The sequence below is a fragment of the Leptodactylus fuscus genome, chromosome 6 (assembly GCF_031893055.1).
Source record: "Leptodactylus fuscus isolate aLepFus1 chromosome 6, aLepFus1.hap2, whole genome shotgun sequence".
Lineage (NCBI taxonomy): Eukaryota > Metazoa > Chordata > Amphibia > Anura > Leptodactylidae > Leptodactylus > Leptodactylus fuscus.
This window is the reverse complement of record NC_134270.1, coordinates 41585-61832: the sequence shown is the minus strand read 5'-3', so window position 1 is coordinate 61832 and position 20248 is coordinate 41585.

Genomic DNA, 20248 nt, shown 5'->3' with positions numbered 1-20248 from the left:
TATATTTTTTCATATTTTTTTTTTACTTTTTTTAAAAAAAATTTTTTGCATGTATTAGACCCCCTAGGGGTGTTGAACCCCAGGGGGTCTGATCACTAATGCAATGCATTACAATGCTAATGCATTGCAAAAAATCATCCTTTCTTTTGCAGGCTGCATAGACCAGCCTGCAAAAGAATGAGCTTGCAGACAAGCCTGGGAGCCTTTACAACGTGACGTCGGCCCTGGAGCATGCTCCAGGAGCCAACGATCACCGGCAAAATGGCGGCGCCCATGCGCTGCGGGGAAAATGGCGCCTCCGGCGCCTTTGATCGAGGGGTTAATGCCTCCGATCGGTCCAGGGTCCGATTGGAGTCATTAGAGCCGGTCGCCATAGTTACACACCCGACATGCGCCGTACTATTACGGCGCATGTCGGGAAGGGGTTCAATAACTGGATTGCAAAACTGGGAAGAAGTGTCGCCGCCGACCCGGTTCTGCAACTAGTAGAGCAGAAAGCCACATGGGTTGTTCCAATTCCTGGATAACATCTTTAAAGGATTTATCCATCTTTCTAATATTGATGGTCTGTCCTTAGGATAGGCCATCATTATTACATCTGTGGGAGTCTGACAGCCAGGACCTCTGCAGATCAGCTTTTCCAGGACAGTACAGCTAATGATGACAATTCTAGGAGCCATGCTGCTCACTTGCCATAGAGGATGTAGCAATGGGTTTAGGTAGTTCAGTGGTTTCCATTGTATGGTGGGTGAGCAGCATGACTCCCGATATTTTATTACCTTTAGCCGTCCTGTCTCGGGACAGCTGATCTGCATTAGTCCTGGCTGGGTGCCCCTAGACCTAGAAACAATTCCACTGGTGAGCTGAAAACTGAAACTTCTGCAGACGAATACTAACCCTTGTCCCAACATCTGCCATTGCTGAGAGACCATTATAGCCACCAGGTCTCCGCTGTACTATACAGCAGAGAATGGGTGACACTACCCACCATGACTGCCGGCACTGATCAAGGCATTAACTCCACCTTAGCACCTTAGTCAAAATTGACCGAGGTGCCATTTTCCTGTGGACAAGATAGCTGACCCATGGAACGAGATCCAGTCACATGACAGCCCCAGGCTTGTCTACCATTGGTTTCTATTACACATTGCTCTATGCAGCCTGCAATAGAACTGCTGGCATTTTGTGTTGCATTTCTGATTTCGGCACCTCCTTAGTAAATGTTGTGCCCTTGTTAGTGTAGACGCGCCTTTTTTGGCCATGTGCACTTTGTACCTCTTTGGTTATAAAGGCACAAATGCCCCTTTGTAATGCGTTCTAACCTGACGGGCTGTTTTAAGCTGCCCATGGACAGACTGGAGGGCGTTTACGCCTTTTTTTTTTTTTTTAAAAAAAAGGAGCCAATCATAAATAAAGCGTGAAAAAGATTTCCAGTTAGGCCACACCCCTTTTCTCGACAAAAAGCAAAAGTCGCAAGAGCAGTCTAACGGCGCGGAAAAAGTGAAAATGCTCCATAAAGGAAGAGGAGGGCAGAGAAAGACCTGAAAAAGGGCTCCTATAGCTTCATAAATGTCCCCCGATGAGTCCACGAGCAGTCTGTGATCATGTCAGGTCATCACTATGGTGTTGTGTGAATATGCCCTTAAGAATGGGTCCATGATCCGCTTCTATGGTATACAGCAGGGGTAGGGAACGTACGGCTCTCCAGCTGTTGCAAAACTACAATTCCCAGCATGCATACTTACTCTGTTCTTCTTGGAATTCCCATGGAAGTGAATGGAGCATGATGGGAGTTGTAGTTTCACAGCAGCTGGAGAGCCGAAGGTTCCCTATCCCTGGTATACAGGGTCTGCATCTATAGTATACAGGGTCCGCTTTTATAGTATATAGGGTCTGCTTCTATTGAATACAGAGTCCACTTTTATAGTATATAGGGTCTGCTTCTATGGACTACAGGGTCTGCATCTATAGTATACAGGGTCCTCTTTTATAGTATACAGGCTCTATATCTATTAAGTACAGGGTCTTCATCTATAGTATACAGGGTCTGCATCTATGGTATACAGGGTCCTCTTTTATAGTATACAGGGTCTACATCTATTAAATACAGGGTCTGCTTCTATGAAATACAGGGTTTGCATCTGTGGTATACAGGGTCTGCTTTATAGTATATAGTGTCTGTTTCTATGCTATATTTGGTCTCCTTCTATGGAATATGGGGTCTGCATCTATGGTATACAGGATCCGCTTCTATGATACTGTATATAGGGTCAACAGCTATGGTATACAGTGTCTGCATCTAAGGTATATAGGATCCGCTTCTATGGTATACAGGGTCTGCTTTGGTCACGCAAGTGGTTACAATGCAACTTCATTCACTAATATTCGGTTATAGCTACAGGGTGACCTAATCATTCTGGTTGCTCTAAGACTCCTTGATGCTTCACTTTCCCTTTCGGTCTAGGCTCAGATGAATGTGCGCATGTCTGTGGCTCGGCGGAATGTCATATACTGCAGGAGAATCAGCTGTGGCAATATGGCGGAGGATGCTTATATTTTCTGTATCCTGCCTTGACCTCTTTCTCCCATTGGAAACCATAGGAAGGAGATTCATGGTGGAATTTGGCGCTGAATTGGAGGTGGAATCCACTTACAAATCAGCACCAAATTCCTGTGTGTGAACATTCCCTTACTTCATTGATAGAAGGAGCATGGTCACCAATGCAATGACTACACACGGGGTAATATTGGCTGCTGTATGTGGTTGGGGTTTCGGCAGACAGTGAAGAAGACACCATGGGAAGAAACACAGAGGAATTGTCCATGTGCTGATTTCTTGGTTGGTCTATGGACAACACAGGTGTGAATGACTCCATTCACTATAATGGGGCTTGTCCTGTCTATCACATCCTATTGTATATGTTACTTTTGCAGTAAGAGGCCATTGTATGTCAGGTGTGAACTTATCCAAACTACCCCCCAGGTAACCCCTCCCCCCCTCACCTTTCACCTGTGGGGGAGGGTCAGCCAGACGTCTGGAGACATCTCTGATCAACCTGAGAACAGAAGGAAAACTGAAGAAATAACAGAGCAATGTTGTGCTAATACAAGAAAAGACACAAGAAATGTAAAAAAAATATCCTAACAGAGGAACAATGGAAGAGACAGTGCCCCCTCTATGGACAGGTGAGGGCCATTATAGCACCTGACTAATTACACCAATGTGCAGCAGTTCCAGCCGTCACTTCCAGCAGTCAGGAGCAGCTCCAGGTCTGTCTGTGTATGAGGGGGCACATATGGGGGGGATCCAAATAATAACCAAAGAGTATGAGACACATATATGGAATCTGTTATTAGAGACATTCTATACGTGCACATTATATTAGGCACCCGCTATAGGGTTATGTATACTCACTTATGTATAGATTGTATTTGTATCATCACTTTGCTACAGGGGTCACTTGTTGGATAAAGTTTTTGTTACTTTGCAGTGAAACAATGTAATGTTGTTCCTGTATACCCTGCAGGTGACTGTATACTGTATATGTAACATGGTCCTAAGACAAGGGTCTGACTTGTCCTCCTGTATATTGCTGTTGGGGTGTATTCACATGTTGGGTTTGAGGTGCAGCTAAAAATCCATCCAGGCAGCCAGGCTTGTGGCTTCTATGTGCTGCAGTTTTCAATACAGAGCTTACATGGGACACATACATGGTATATTATTGATTTTTATAAGCCAAACCCGCACCTAAAAGTATGAAGCCGATTTTATTGCATTTCCACTGCTGTGTGTGAACATAGTCTTATGCTGTTAGTCACCTTTGCACTAGGGCCATGGTTTTCCAAGAGTGGCTTAGTATGTGAATTATTGTTATGTTATATGAGATACTTTTTCTAGCCTTGACATATTGTCCCTGTAGTTGAGAATAAGTAACAGTAAGTAGTAGTAGTGTAATTGTTCCAGGTGCAGAGATGGGGGGAGGGGGTGAGACCTGCTGGAGACATCTAATCCTAATTATATTAATCAAGTAAAGAAATCCCACACCAATGTATAGATAAGAGAGGGCTGTGCTATGGGCCAGTACAATGTGTGTAGTAGTAGCCACCACTGCCAGCCTTGTGTGTACAGCAGCCAAGACCAGCTCCAGGTATGTGTTATATTATATCATATATGGTATGAGGGGAGCATGGATATGTCTATGGTATGGGGGAGGGGGTAGATATGGGATATGGTCAATATTGCAAATTATCCAAGAACTAAATATAATGTATATAAATGTATCGCTTTGTGCCTTGAATATATAAGGAGACATTTGTATAAGATTCAGGTTTTAGCTTTATTGTTTCATCTTCTTCTTGTGTTAGTTCTATGATATGTTCTGTGTCATATGTTCTGTGTCATATGTTCTGTGTCATATGTTCTGTGTCATATGTTCTGTGTCATATGTTCTGTGTCATATGTTCTGTGTCATATGTTCTGTGTCATATGTTCTGTGTCATATGTTCTGTGTCATATGTTCTGTGTCATATGTTCTGTGTCATATGTTCTGTGTCATATGTTCTGTGTCATATGTTCTGTGTCATATGTTCTGTGTCATATGTTCTGTGTCATATGTTGTATAAGGGTCAGGCCTGCACTTCTAGAACTTTCCATCTCCCTTCTGTGTTTCTTGCTTGTTCTCGCTGCCTCTGTGATTTCTGGATTGTCTTATATCTTGTACCGAGGAATAATAAGAAATGTTCAGGTGATTTGTAATGTAAGTGACACATTGTAACTATCCTGTGACATGGAGGAGAATTGGATGTGGTTTTGGTTCTTATTAGTAAAATTGGAGGTTAACCCTTAAGTACTTTCATGTCTTCTATCAAATCAAATAAAAAAAAGCTTTCATAACTATGTGTCTGGTAGTGGTGTATGATAGACTCCATGATAGTACTTAAGGGTGAGTTACATGTGTGAGGGATATGACAATGTATAAGCTTAGCCCAATGCTGTTGGATAGTATTCACATGTAGTGGTTGGTTCCAGTGCACATTTATGAATCCTGCATAGTAATAGCAGCTTGTGTGGATTGGACATTGATCTGATGTTGCCTTCTTGTCCATTTTTGCAATGTCTTGTTTAAAATTTTGCAGACAATACATCCCTTATATGAAACATGCAGGTTATTAATGTTTCACTTTGGGGACAGTTGTGCTGTTGCTGTAGCTATAGGCTTATATTCGTGGTGTCAATTATGTTGTCAAAAAAATATGTAGTAGTCATTTTGCACAGTCTGCTATGACAATGCAATGGATGGAGTTTAAGAATTATAAGATTATTTTTCTATCTTGTACAAGTTGTCGCCAATCAAAACAGTCCCATTATGTCCCCAGGTTAATATGACAGGTTTAATGACAGTTTTCTGTATGTCTTTATTATAAATGTTTGTACTGCCATATAATGTCACACCATTGTCCTGACTGGTCTCAGTGTAAGGTTATGTTTATGGCAACCTCCCTATTGTATGAAATTATTAGTTTATGCTATAAATTGCTCTCTATCCTCTAATCCCCTTCACTTCTGCATAGGAATGTATTTAGTGGTCATATACTCTGTCTTGTTAGTTTTTTTGTCTTTATCTGTTTCTGTGAGTTTACCAATATTACATGTCTAATGTCAGTGGTGACAGAGTTTTATTCATTGATCTATGACAATGTAGCTAAATTCTAAGAGTTCATGTTAATCTATCTTGTGGTGATACATTTTATCTTCTCTGATACATTGTAGCTGGCTGGAGACAATATTAATGTTGTTGAGACATTTTAGTAATAATGTGAGTGTGGCTTCAGGTTGTCTTTCTGGGTCACGTCTATTATTTCATACATTATTCTATAGTAGTTCCTGTTTCTGGTGCATTTCAAAGTTTAAATACCAAGTCTCTTGTTTCTGCCTGTCAGGGAATGCAAATATATATATTTTTTTATTTTATGCACATGGCACAGGCTAATATACCCTTTACAGCTACTAGTGCTGCTGTCAGCTGAAGTTCTGCTACAGTGTACACTAGATCTGCGAGTTCTAAAGCTCAGACCCAGATCTCAACAGATTGCCATCCTTCCTATTACTACAATGTATAGTAACACTAGTGTCCTTCCTATTACTACAATATATAGTAACACTAGCGTCCTTCCTATTACTACAATATATAGTAACACTAGTGTCCTTCCTATTACTACAATGTATAGTAACACTAGTGTCCTTCCTATTACTACAATATATAGTAACACTAGTGTCCTTCCTATTACTACAATGTATAGTAACACTAGCGTCCTCCCTATTAGTACAATGTATAGTAACACTAGCGTCCTTCCTATTACTACAATGTATAGTAACACTAGCGTCCTTCCTATTACTACAATGTATAGTAACACTAGTGTCCTTCCTATTACTACAATGTATAGTAACACTAGCGTCCTTCCTATTACTACAATGTATAGTAACACTAGCATCCTTCCTATTACTACAATGTATCAGTAACACTAGTGTCCTTCCTATTACTACAATGTATAGTAACACTAGTGTCCTTCCTATTACTACAATATATAGTAACACTAGTGTCCTTCCTATTACTACAATGTATAGTAACACTAGTGTCCTTCCTATTACTACAATGTATAGTAACACTAGCGTCCTTCCTATGGCTACAATGTATAGTAACACTAGCGTCCTTCCTATGGCTACAATGTATAGTAACACTAGTGTCCTTCCTATTACTACAATGTATAGTAACACTAGTGTCCTTCCTATTACTACAATATATAGTAACACTAGTGTCCTTCCTATTACTACAATGTATAGTAACACTAGCGTCCTTCCTATGGCTACAATGTATAGTAACACTAGCGTCCTTCCTATTACTACAATGTATAGTAACACTAGTGTCCTTCCTATTGCTACAATGTATAGTAACACTAGTGTCCTTCCTATTACTACAATATATAGTAACACTAGCGTCCTTCCTATTACTACAATGTATAGTAACACTAGCGTCCTTCCTATTACTACAATGTATCAGTAACACTAGCATCCTTCCTATTACTACAATGTATAGTAACACTAGTGTCCTTCCTATTACTACAATGTATAGTAACACTAGCGTCCTTCCTATTACTACAATGTATAGTAACACTAGCATCCTTCCTATTACTACAATGTATCAGTAACACTAGTGTCCTTCCTATTACTACAATGTATAGTAACACTAGTGTCCTTCCTATTACTACAATATATAGTAACACTAGTGTCCTTCCTATTACTACAATGTATAGTAACACTAGCGTCCTTCCTATTACTACAATGTATAGTAACACTAGCGTCCTTCCTATTACTACAATGTATAGTAACACTAGTGTCCTTCCTATTACTACAATGTATAGTAACACTAATGTCCTTCTTATTACTACAATGTATAGTAACACCGGCATCCTTCCTATTACTACAATGTATAGTAACACTAGCGTCCTTCCTATTACTACAATGTATAGTAACACTAGTGTTCTTCCTATTACTACAATGTATAGTAACACTAGTGTCCTTCCTATTACTACAATGTATAGTAACACTAGTGTCCTTCCTATTACTACAATGTATAGTAACACTAGCATCCTTCCTATTACTACAATGTATCAGTAACACTAGCGTCCTTCCTATTACTACAATGCATAGTAACACTAGTGTCCTTCCTATTACTACCATGTATAGTAACACTAGTGTCCTTCCTATTACTACAATGTATAGTAACACTAGTGTCCTTCCTATTAGTACAATGTACAGTAACACTAGCCTCCTTCTCATTACTACAATATATAGTAACACTAGCATCCTTCCTATTACTACAATGTATAGTAACACTAGCATCCTTCCTATTACTACAATGTATAGTAACACTAGTGTCCTTCCTATTACTACAATATATAGTAACACTAGTGTCCTTCCTATTAGTACAATGTATAGTAACACTAGCCTCCTTCTCATTACTACAATGTATAGTAACACTAGTGTCCTTCCTATTACTACAATGTATCAGTAACACTAGCATCCTTCCTATTACTACAATATATAGTAACACTAGTGTCCTTCCTATTACTACAATGTATAGTAACACTAGTGTCCTTCCTATTACTACAATGTATAGTAACACTAGCGTCCTTCCTATTACTACAATGTATAGTAACACTAGTGTCCTTCCTATTGCTACAATGTATAGTAACACTAGTGTCCTTCCTATTACTACAATATATAGTAACACTAGCGTCCTTCCTATTACTACAATGTATAGTAACACTAGCATCCTTCCTATTACTACAATGTATAGTAACACTAGCGTCCTTCCTATTACTACAATGTATCAGTAACACTAGCATCCTTCCTATTACTACAATGTATAGTAACACTAGTGTCCTTCCTATTACTACAATGTATAGTAACACTAGCGTCCTTCCTATTACTACAATGTATAGTAACACTAGCATCCTTCCTATTACTACAATGTATCAGTAACACTAGTGTCCTTCCTATTACTACAATGTATAGTAACACTAGTGTCCTTCCTATTACTACAATATATAGTAACACTAGTGTCCTTCCTATTACTACAATGTATAGTAACACTAGCGTCCTCCCTATTAGTACAATGTATAGTAACACTAGCGTCCTTCCTATTACTACAATGTATAGTAACACTAGCGTCCTTCCTATTACTACAATGTATAGTAACACTAGTGTCCTTCCTATTACTACAATGTATAGTAACACTAATGTCCTTCTTATTACTACAATGTATAGTAACACCGGCATCCTTCCTATTACTACAATGTATAGTAACACTAGCGTCCTTCCTATTACTACAATGTATAGTAACACTAGTGTTCTTCCTATTACTACAATGTATAGTAACACTAGTGTCCTTCCTATTACTACAATGTATAGTAACACTAGTGTCCTTCCTATTACTACAATGTATAGTAACACTAGCATCCTTCCTATTACTACAATGTATCAGTAACACTAGCGTCCTTCCTATTACTACAATGCATAGTAACACTAGTGTCCTTCCTATTACTACCATGTATAGTAACACTAGTGTCCTTCCTATTACTACAATGTATAGTAACACTAGTGTCCTTCCTATTAGTACAATGTACAGTAACACTAGCCTCCTTCTCATTACTACAATATATAGTAACACTAGCATCCTTCCTATTACTACAATGTATCAGTAACACTAGCGTCCTTCCTATTACTACAATGTATAGTAACACTAGCGTCCTTCCTATTACTACAATGTATAGTAACACTAGCATCCTTCCTATTACTACAATGTATAGTAACACTAGTGTCCTTCCTATTACTACAATATATAGTAACACTAGTGTCCTTCCTATTAGTACAATGTATAGTAACACTAGCGTCCTTCCTATTACTACAATGTATAGTAACACTAGTGTCCTTCCTATTAGTACAATGTATAGTAACACTAGCCTCCTTCTCATTACTACAATGTATAGTAACACTAGTGTCCTTCCTATTACTACAATGTATCAGTAACACTAGCATCCTTCCTATTACTACAATATATAGTAACACTAGTGTCCTTCCTATTACTACAATGTATAGTAACACTAGTGTCCTTCCTATTACTACAATGTATAGTAACACTAGCGTCCTTCCTATTACTACAATGTATAGTAACACTAGCGTCCTTCCTATTACTACAATGTATAGTAACACTAGTGTCCTTCCTATTACTACAATGTATAGTAACACTAGCGTCCTTCCTATTACTACAATGTATCAGTAACACTAGTGTCCTTCTTATTACTACAATGTATAGTAACACTGGCATCCTTCCTATTACTACAATGTATAGTAACACTAGTGTTCTTCCTATTACTACAATGTATAGTAACACTAGTGTTCTTCCTATTACTACAATGTATAGTAACACTAGTGTCCTTCCTATTACTACAATGTATAGTAACACTAGTGTCCTTCCTATTACTACAATATATAGTAACACTAGCGTCCTTCCTATTACTACAATGTATAGTAACACTAGCGTCCTTCCTATTACTACAATGTATAGTAACACTAGCGTCCTTCCTATTACTACAATGTATCAGTAACACTAGTGTCCTTCCTATTACTACAATGTATCAGTAACACTAGTGTCCTTCCTATTACTACAATGTACAGTAACACTAGTGTCCTTCCTAACCGGACCACGACCACGAGAAGGACTTTACAAAGGTCCTGTATTCATGTTCGTATCCACTGGAAACCGATAAAGAAAACTTATGAGCCCTGGATACTTAGAAAAATGACTATTCTATTTGTGATATGAAGTGTCCAGGAGTCTCCATCTCCCCCTTCATGCTCGGGGTGCGGCCTCCTAATATCTCATGTCTTCCTGTCACCACATTTACTATGTCAGTCAGAAGTTGAAGTTGTTGTTCTGAGGGGTCTCGGCCCATTATATGGATGGTAAATTCTCCCAATGTTTCTGTTCATTACCTGTAAGTGTATAAAGTATCGTGTGTATATATATACTGAGCGCCATGTCTGTTATATATGTGCACACAGTTAGCAGACAGGTAATGAGCACATGGCAATACATTGAATAAATCATAAATACAATTATTTATATATATATATCAGTTTGCAGGCTAAGTGTGAACTAGTCCTTAATGTAAATGTACAGAGTTGGGGGGGGGGGGTGAGACCTGCAGGAGACTTCTAATCCTAATTATATTAATCACTTCAGGAAAAGTAAAGAAACCCCCGAGCAGTGTATAGATAAGAGAGGGCTGTGCTATGGGCCAGTACAATGTGTGTAGTAGTAGCCACCACTGCCAGCCTTGTGTGTACAGCAGCCAAGACCAGCTCCAGGTATGTGTTATATTATATCATATATGGTATGAGGGGAGCCTGGATATGTCTATGGTATGGGGGAGGGGGTAGATATGGGATATGGTCAATATTGCAAATAAATTATCCATATATTGTGCCCTGAATATATAAGGAGACATTTGTATAAGAGCCAGGTTTTAGCTTTATTGTTCCATCTTCTGTTATATTTATCCCAATACACTCGCCCCACCCCACCTCCAACCCCCCCATATAGCGGTCACCAACGAAGAGGAAGATGAGACTCCATGGACTGTTATAACCCAAACCACCCCCCCATACCCACCACCCACCCAACCCAACTCCCCCCCCCCCCCACCCCGCCCACTTTACTAGCTTTGGCAATGCCAAATACCTATTCGGATGTGCCAATAAAGCATTTTTTGATTTGATTTGTGTGATGTGTTCTGTGTGATATGTTGTATAAGGTTCAGGCTTGTACTTCTAGAACTTTCCATTTCCCTTCTGTGTTTCTTGCTTGTTCTCTCTGCCTCTGTGATATCTGGATTGTCTTATATCTTGTATGGAGGAATTATAAGAAATGTTCAGGTGATCTGTAATGTAAGTGACACATTGTAACTATCCTGTGACATGGAGGAGACTTGGATGTGGATTCTAACACTAAAATTCTATTGTGTATATATATAAAAAATATGTGTGTGTGTGACAGTATATAATGTTGTTGTGTAGTATTCACATGTAATGGTTGTGTTACAGTTCACATTTATGAATCCTGCTTAGTAATCGCAGCTTTTGTGGATTTTCTGCTTTATCCATTTTTTACATCTTGATAAGAAAAACTTCAGGACATTATTGTTCTTCATTTCTATAGGACATTGGTTGTATGTGATGTCGCTGTGTTGTAAGATGTCTCATCCTTGCACTGTCCATCTTGTATTTTGGTGGTTCTTAGATTTCTACTAGTTAATATCCGGCAGTAGGACAGGGCTGTGACTTGTTTAATGGAGAATTAGTTTTGTTACATCTGGGTTCCCCTTTATTCCCAGCAGTTTACACTGTGCAGTAATGCAGAGGACAAAACCTTGTGAAGTGAATAAGACTTTATTCATCTCCATGACATTGTTGCTACAGGCGGTTTTGTAGAATATTCCTTGTTACTTTTTGACTTGTTGCATGTCTCTCCAGGTTTTATTGTGTCTGTTTGTCTGATCTTCATTGTGTATTTCATAAATGATACTTTTACGTTTTTGTGTTTTCCTATGGAGATTCAGTTATTTTATATTTGTGATTGCTGTGTGAAAATACTAAAAACAATGTCTAGTCACTGACTGATCCTGGAGATCTGGAGGATTTTCCTATTCTTTCAGTAATTGGACTTGGAGGTGAATATGTCTAATGAACGCAATCCTTGGTGTGCACTAGTCCTAATGGGGGAGGGGAGTCATCGAAACTTAATTAACCAAATAATGTAATGAAACTAATAAAGAAATGAGTAATGTAAGAGAATATATAAGTATGTACAAGTCCTGATGGACAAGTGTTACAATACTGAATAATCTTCATTTCTGTTCTTTCTCTGCTTATTTTCTCGTCTTTCTCTTTGGTTGGTTGTCTCTTTTTTTTTTTTTTTTTTCTCTCTCTCTCTCTCTCTCTCTCTCTCTCTCTCTCTCTCTCTCTCTGATATATTTTTTTGTTAATTTTTTTCATATGAGGTTTGTTTCAATGTGAGCTTTGTAAGTGTCATTTAATGGTCTCACTAATTATGGTGAGGTTTTTTAGGTCAATGCATCATGTGTGCACCTGTATCTGTCATGTTGTATTGGTCATGTGCACGGTTGTATCTTGTATGTGCTCAGTTATTATAAATTTTGCATCAGCATTGTTATTGTATATGCGTTTCTCTCACTTGTGATTTATATGGGACTAGCAGGAGGACTTGGCTTCACACGGGTATATTTCATTTTTTTTCTTTGTGTAGTGGCCCCATAAGAATTGCCCAGTTTTGCATTGGTGAATTTTCTATGTCGTGTGTGTGTGTGTGTGTGTGTGTGTGTGTGTGTCCATAAGCATCATGTGTATCTCAGTTTTCATATGTGAAAAACTTTGGTTGTTGGTTGTTTTTAGAAATGAGCGAGTAGTACTCCATCGAGTAGGTATTCGATCAAATACTACGGTATTTGAAATACTCGTACTCGATTGAGTACCACTCGCTATTCGAATGGAAAAGTCCAATGCAGAACCAGCATTGATTGGCAGAATGCTATACAGTCGTCCAATCAATGCTGGTTCTTCTCCTACCTTTAGAAGTTTTCTCCGTGCAGCGTCCCCGCGGTGTCTTCCGGCTCTTCATTCACTCTGCTAGGCATCGGGCCCTGGCAGAGCTGACTGCGCATGTCCGCTTGTAGTGCAGGCATGCGCAGTCGGCTCTGCCCAGGCCTGGCAGAGTGAATTCAGAGCCGGAAGATGCCGCGGGGAAGCTGCACGGAGAAGACTTCTCGGAGGATCCAGCCCGACCCTCGCTCGTGGACTTGGTAAGTATAGTTTGATCAAACGTTGCCTACCTCTGAAACGAGCATTTTCCCCCATAGACTATAATAGGGTTCGATATTCGATTCGAGTAGTCGAATATTGAGGGGCTACTCGAAACGAATATTGAACCTCAAACATTTTACTATTCGCTCATCTCTAGTTGTTTTGAATACCTGGAGTAAAGCTGTGTGTATGTGACCTTGTGTAATAGTATCATACACAGTGCTCTGCTTGTCCTTTAAAGCTGACATACAGCAGTGAATAAAAATGGCTAGATTGCTACGGAAATCTGGAATAAAGGTTGGATGTGTGGTACTGTGCGCAGATGCGTTTATCTAATTCTCTGGCATGTAGTACTGTGTTCAGAATTGTGTATCTAATCCTCCAGTGTTTGGTACTGTGTGCTGATGTGCGTATCTAATCCTTCGGCATGTGGTAATGTGTTTAGTCTTGGATAGAGATGAACGAGTACTGTTCGGATCAGGCGATCCGAACAGCACGCACACATTGAAATGAATGGAAGCACCTGGTACTTTCGCTTTGACACCGGCTGCTTAACCCCCCGCGTGCCGGCTACGTCCATTCATTTCAATGCGTGCGTGCTGTTCGGATCGGCTGATCCGAACAGTACTCGCTCATCTCTAGTCTTGGGTATCTAATCCTCTGGCGTGTGGTACTGTGTGCTGACGCTCGTACCTAATCCTCTAACGTGTGGTACTGTTTGCAGAGGTGCATATCTAATCCCCTGACATATGGTACTGTGTGGTGAGGAACGTATCTAATCCTCCAGCATGAGGTACTGTGTGCTGACGTGCATATGTAATCATCTGGTGTGTGGTACTGTGTGCTGAGCTGTGTATCTAATCCTCTGATGCATGTATCTCCGTTTGGATAGTACATGTGGAGTGACCGTGTTTATATCAGTTGGAATATGAGTGAAAGACTTGCAGGTTTGTATTGGCTAATGGGGGGAGGTGGGGGGTGTCAGTGTTTTGGCCAAGCTGTATCCCTGGAACGGTACGTGTGAGAAAGTTGAGGTCTCATCTTAAACCTTCCCGGTCAACTGACGTATCTGTGTGCCAAATTTGGTGAAGATCAGTCCAGTTTGGTAGTGCATAAAGAACAGACAGACAGAAACTCATGTGTATAATATAGGGAGATTACACATCTGTAAATTCTGTGCAGTATCTTGTGAGTTATTCGGATTTCCCGGTAGTTTCACCTGAACGAAACATTTTCCATGTTGGTTTTGTATGACTGCAGCAGCCGGTGCCATCTGTCCATTGTTTCTGTGCATCCTGAGAAACAAAATAATTCTGGTTGTTGTTGTTTTATTTATTTGATTTTATTTAATTATTAATGTCTTATTTCCAGCACTTTCTGCTGCCATTTTTTTGGTTCTCATTGGTTAGTTTTAGTGTCACTGCTGATGTCACCCACGTTTAGATGATGTCATGAGGATGATGCAGATTTGGGGGTATGTTTTTGAGAAGTGGATTTAGCAGAATAGAGAAGTACAAAAACTTCCTTTTGTATTTTACATTCCTTTTGTGATTGTGGCTCAATTTCTACTATATTTACTGGGGGGAAGGGGAGTGCGGGCGGGAAAGGGGGCGCTATACAATGGGAGGGAGGCAGCAGGTGGCAAGCCAAAAGTTTTCTCCAGGGGCCCATTCTTTGCTAGCTACACCCCTGTTGTCAACACTGTTTCATATAAGGCTCACAATATGAATTTGTTGAGTGAGTTTCTCCATCCTCTTGTAGAGCCAATAACTCCAAACCATGTGTCTCATGACAGATATTTACCTATTATTATGGGAGAGATAGGGGAGACCTTTCATGTGTTGTTGGGTCCAATCATCATCTCCTTAGCAATCAGGATAAAGTTCTCCTGTATCATCTTTGTGAATGAGGAGCTGACGTGCTGGTGTGAATGGGGCTGTATTGGTTTGGTTTTACAGGAGGTTGCAGTTCCAGCAGGTTATAGTAGTGAAGTCTGTGATTATCTATCTATCTATCTATCTATCTATCTATCTATCTATCTATCTATCTATCTATCTATCTCTCTTCTATCTATCTATCTGCCACATTAGAAGTCCATGAGTTCTGCGGAGCGCCCCATTCTGCTCTCTCACAATGTCTAATGTCTACTGAGGTTGCTGATATGGAGGACCTGGCAGTAGGTGGCAGCACAATGCACCTAATATGAAAAATAGATGTTTTTGGGGGTGTCTGGATACTTTTGATCACATAGTGTATATACTAACAAAAAAGTGTGAAACAACTGAAAATCTGTCTTATATTCTCGGTTCTTCACATTAGCCACCTTTTGCTTTGATTCCTGCTTTGTACACTCTTGGCATTCTCTTGATGAGCTACAAGAGGTAGTCACCTGAAATGGTCTTCCAACAGTCTTGAAGGAGTTCCCAGAGATGCTTAGCACTTGTTGGCCCTTTTGCCTTCAGTCTGCAGTCCAGTTCACCCCAAACCATCTTGATTGGGTTCAGGTCTGGTGACTGTGGATGTCAGCTAATCTGGGGTAGCCGCCCATCACTCTCCTTTTTGGTCAAATAGCCCTTACACAGCCTGGAGGTGTTTGGGGTCATTGCCCTGTTTAAAAATAAATTATGGACCCACTCAACGCAAACCGGATGGAATAGAATGCCGCTGCAAAATGCTGTGGTAGCCATGCTGGTTCAGTATAAATCCCCAACAGTGTCACCATTTTGGCCCCCCACACCATCACACCACCTCCTCCATGCTTCACAATGGGAACCAGGCATGTAGAGTCCATCCGTTCACCTTTTCTGCGTTGCACAAAGACACGGTGGTTGGAACCAAAAATCTCAAATTTGGACTCATCAGAAAAGCACAAATTTCCACTAGTGTAATGTCCATTCCTTGTGGTTTCTTCTCCTTGTTGCATGTCCTTAGCAGTGGTTTTCTAGCAGCTATTTTACCATGAAGGCCGGCGGCTGCACAAAGTTTCCTCTTACCAGTTGTTGTAGAGATGTGTCTGCTGCTAGACCTCTGTGTGGCATTGACCTGGTCTATAATCTGAGCTGCTGTTAACCTGAGATTTCTGAGGCTGGTGACTCAGATGAATTTAGCATCCGCAGCAGAGGTGACTCTTGGTCTTCCTTTCCTGGGGCGGTCCTCATGTGAGCCAGTTTCTTTGTAGCGCTTAATGTTTTTTGCAACTGCACTTGGGGACACTTTCAAAGTTTTCCCAATTTTTCGGAGTGACCTTCATTTCTTAAAGTAATGATGGCCACTCGTTTTTATTTACTTACGCTGGGTTTACACTAGCACCCAGAGTCCATTTTGAGATTTCCGTCTTCTGCATGCAGAAGATGGAAAGCTGTCAGCCCGGGTCCAGCCGTGAGCGGCGGTGAGCGTTTTATGCTCTCTGCTGCAAAACAGTTTTTCTTAAGCCGGACACAGAGTACTGCATGTCCGACTCTGTGTCCGGTTTAAAAAAAACCAAATGATTTCACGGTGGAGAGCATAAAACGCTCGCGGCTGGACACCTTTCAAACCCATTCAAATGAATGGGTTTGAAAGAGTCCTGCAGCTTTCCGTCTCCTGCCTTGTTTTGTGCAGGAAGCGGAAACCTGTATGAAAGGAGACTGGGCACAGATGTGAACGAGCCCTTAGCTGCCTTTTTTCTTGCCATAATACAAATTCTAAGAGTCTATTCAGTAGGACTATTAGCTGTGTATCCACCTGGCTTCTGCACAACACAACTGATGGTCCCAACCCCATTTATAAGGCAAGAAATCCCACTTATTAAACCTGACAGGGCACACCTGTGAAGTGAAAACCATTTCCGTTGACTATCTCTTGAAGCTCATCAAGACAATGCCAAGAATGTGCAAAGCAGGAATCAAAGCAAAAGGTGGCTCCTTTGAAGAACCGAGAATACTGTATAAGACAGATTGTCAGTTGTCACACTTTTTGGTAAGTATATAATTCCACATGTGTTATTTCTGAGTTTTGATGCTTTTAGTGTGAATCTTCTATCATGAAAATACAGAAAACTCTTTGAATGAGAAGGTGCGTCCAAACTTTTGGTCTGTACAGTATATATCTATGTATGTATGTACGTACGTATGTGATATCTATCCTTGTCCTTTGTATAACAGATAAGGTTTTGTAATGGGACCACTATTGTAAGCTCTTAAATGTGCAGACTATTAGCAGTTCAACTTGTGTCAAAATACAAAGTGTTACTTTTAGAGATGAGCGAACAGTGTTCTATCGAACTCATGTTCGATCGGATATTAGGCTGTTCGGCATGTTCGAATCGAATCGAACACCGCGTGGTAAAGTGCGCCATTACTCGATTCCCCTCCCACCTTCCCTGGCGCCTTTTTTGCTCCAATAACAGCGCAGGGTAGGTGGGACAGGAACTACGACACCGGTGACGTTGAAAAAAGTAGGCAAAACCCATTGGCTGCCGAATACATGTGACCTCTAATTTAAAAGAACAGCGCCGCCCAGGTTCGCGTCATTCTGAGCTTGCAATTCACCGAGGACGGAGGTTTCCGTCCAGCTAGCTAGGGCTTAGATTCTGGGTAGGCAGGGACAGGCTAGGATAGGAAGGAGAAGACAACCACAACAGCTCTTGTAAGAGCTAAATTCCAGGGAGAAGCTTGTCAGTGTAACGTGGCACTGACGGGCTCAATCGCCGCAACCCAGCTTTCCCAGGATCCTGAATGGAATACACTGTCAGTGTATTCCCGTATACCCGATATATACCCCGATACCCGTTCCAACGGTGTGCCCCCCCACCTTCACCCCAGAAATACCCTGCAAGTCCCCTAGCAATAGAATTGGGGCTATATACACCCACAATTTTTACTACTGGTATACAGTGCCATTGTCTGACTGGGAATTCAAAGAATATATTGGGAATACAAATACCCTCATTTCTTGCTACTGCCATATAGTGCCAGTGTCTGACTGGGAATTCAAAGAATATATTGGGGTTACGTGCACCCACAATTTTTACTACTGGTATACAGTGCCATTGTCTGACTGGGAATTCAAAGAATATATTGGGAATACAAATACCCTCATTTCTTGCTACTGCCATATAGTGCCAGTGTCTGACTGGGAATTCAAAGAATATATTGGGGTTACGTGCACCCACAATTTTTACTACTGGTATACAGTGCCATTGTCTGACTGGGAATTCAAAGAATATATTGGGAATACAAATACCCTCATTTCTTGCTACTGCCATATAGTGCCAGTGTCTGACTGGGAATTCAAAGAATATATTGGGGTTACGTGCACCCACAATTTTTACTACTGGTATACAGTGCCATTGTCTGACTGGGAATTCAAAGAATATATTGGGAATACAAATACCCTCATTTCTTGCTACTGCCATATAGTGCCAGTGTCTGACTGGGAATTCAAAGAATATATTGGGGTTACGTGCACCCACAATTTTTACTACTGGTATACAGTGCCATTGTCTGACTGGGAATTCAAAGAATATATTGGGGTTATAAATACCCTCATTTCTTGCTACTGCCATATAGTGCCAGTTTCTGACTGGTAATTCAAAGAATATATTGGGGTTACGTGCACCCACAATTTTTACTACTGGTATACAGTGCCATTGTCTGACTGGGAATTCAAAGAGTATATTGGGAATACAAATACCCTCATTTCTTGCTACTGCCATATAGTGCCAGTTTCTGACTGGGAATTCAAAGAATATATTGGGGTTACGTGCACCCACAATTTTTACTACTGGTATACAGTGCCATTGTCTGACTGGGAATTCAAAGAATATATTGGGGTTATAAATACCCTCATTTCTTGCTACTGCCATATAGTGCCAGTTTCTGACTGGTAATTCAAAGAATATATTGGGGTTACGTGCACCCACAATTTTTACTACTGGTATACAGTGCCATTGTCTGACTGGGAATTCAAAGAGTATATTGGGAATACAAATACCCTCATTTCTTGCTACTGCCATATAGTGCCAGTTTCTGACTGGGAATTCAAAGAATATATTGGGGTTACGTGCACCCACAATTTTTACTACTGGTATACAGTGCCATTGTCTGACTGGGAATTCAAAGAATATATTGGGGTTATAAATACCCTCATTTCTTGCTACTGCCATATAGTGCCAGTTTCTGACTGGTAATTCAAAGAATATATTGGGGTTACGTGCACCCACAATTTTTACTACTGGTATACAGTGCCATTGTCTGACTGGGAATTCAAAGAGTATATTGGGAATACAAATACCCTCATTTCTTGCTACTGCCATATAGTGCCAGTGTCTGACTGGGAATTCAAAGAATATATTGGGGTTACGTGCACCCACAATTTTTACTACTGGTATACAGTGCCATTGTCTGACTGGGAATTTAAAGAGTATATTGGGAATACAAATACCCTCATTTCTTGCTACTGCCATATAGTGCCAGTGTCTGACTGGGAATTCAAAGAATATATTGGGGTTACGTGCACCCACAATTTTTACTACTGGTATACAGTGCCAATTTCTAACTAGGAATTCAAAATGCGCAAGGCTCCCGGAAAGGGACGTGGACGAGGCCGTGGGCGAGGTCGGGGGAATGGTTCTGGGGAGCAAGGTAGCAGTGAAGCCACAGGGCGTCCCGTGCCTACTCCTGTGGGGCAGCAAGCATTGCGCCACTCCACAGTGCCAGGGTTGCTTGCCACATTAACTAAACTGCAGGGTACAAACCTTAGTAGGCCCGAGAACCAGGAACAGGTCTTGCAATGGCTGTCAGAGAACGCTTACAGCACATTGTCCAG